The following is a 1,427-nucleotide window of genomic DNA, read 5'->3' on the forward strand; positions in this document are numbered from 1 at the left end:
TGAGTGCTCATTGAGTTCAACAATTAATCAGAATGTCTAGAATTATTATGCCCATTTAACAAATACAATATCATGTCAACAAAACCTTCACTTGTTCCAGAAGACATATTTAGAATAGCAATTCCACAATGACAAGGATATTATACAATAAATCCATTTGGCTCACCCACTAAACAGATGGAATAGTCTCGGATTTTGTTTAAATAGATAATATGCGGTTATTATTTAGCTCAAAAGAATTCACTAATGTCTATCACCTGATAATTTAGTAGATGCACTGGAGAAGGCAATAAGTTTTAAAAAAATGAATAAAATATATTATCCAACATTCAGGACCTCAAAGGAGAAATAAATAAGCAAATAACCATAATGGCATGTCATAACTGTAGTGATAGGAACATATATAAATTGTTTGAGAAATCAATGGTATGCATTTGATCTAGCCTTGAAGGGTAAGTCAGAATTCACCAGGAGAATAAGGAGAACAATACACGGAAAGAACAACATGAGCAAAGGTACCAGTGTGGCAACTGGGGAAAAGGTGGTCCATGGACCACCTCCCTTTTTTGTTCTCTCCCAGCTGAATACCCTTTTTGGCTTTCTTCTCTCATACGTCTTCTATTGGCCATTTATATAATCAGGGATGATCACACTAGAGATGTGGTCTAAATTCGGGAAGGTAGACCTGGGGTAGGGGCTGGTACAGGCTTTGGATATGGGCTTGGCATCATTTGGGCAGGGAATTCCAGGGCACAATGAAAGAAAGACCAGAGAACGGCCATGTGAAGTACAATATCCAACCCAAAGGCTTCTCTTGCCTAGGTTTAAGGATTGTGCTGACTGCAGTCACGTATATTCTCTATGCTTATGGTACATATCAGTGTAAATAATAAGCAAAATTATTTAAAATACATGAAAAAAATGTAGCCCTGCCAGTAGCTTATCTTTGTTTTTAAGATTATGCTTTGTTTCTTCTTGTAACTTAATAGAACTACATGTAACAAGATGTTTTTCCTAATTTTTAGCAGAGTGTGACACTTGTTACTTAAAAGTTTTAGTGGTTAATATTTTTGTGACCGTCTCTGGGGGGAAACAGTTCAATTAACTGGTGTATTAAAAAGTCATTTGTTATGAAAAGAGAACTCATCTTGACTTCATCTCATTTTCATAATCCTTTGAAGCACTTTACACATAATGGAAAACAAATAAATATGACAATTTATCGATTCAAATAACAGTTTGTCTCCTTTTTTCTCATATATTTATCTTGCCATTTCTGCTTAAATGTTTTATCCTCTGGGTAAACGCAGTATTTTAAAATTATTTTGAAGAAAGCTTAACAGAGATAGGAATAATCCAATTAAAAATAGTCTTGTTCCTGCAGCTTTGTCACCTATTGTAGAAATTTAATTCTTTTCATAACTTTG

The sequence above is a fragment of the Pteropus vampyrus genome, unplaced genomic scaffold (genome assembly GCF_000151845.1).
Source record: "Pteropus vampyrus isolate Shadow unplaced genomic scaffold, Pvam_2.0 Scaffold74, whole genome shotgun sequence".
NCBI lineage: Eukaryota > Metazoa > Chordata > Mammalia > Chiroptera > Pteropodidae > Pteropus > Pteropus vampyrus.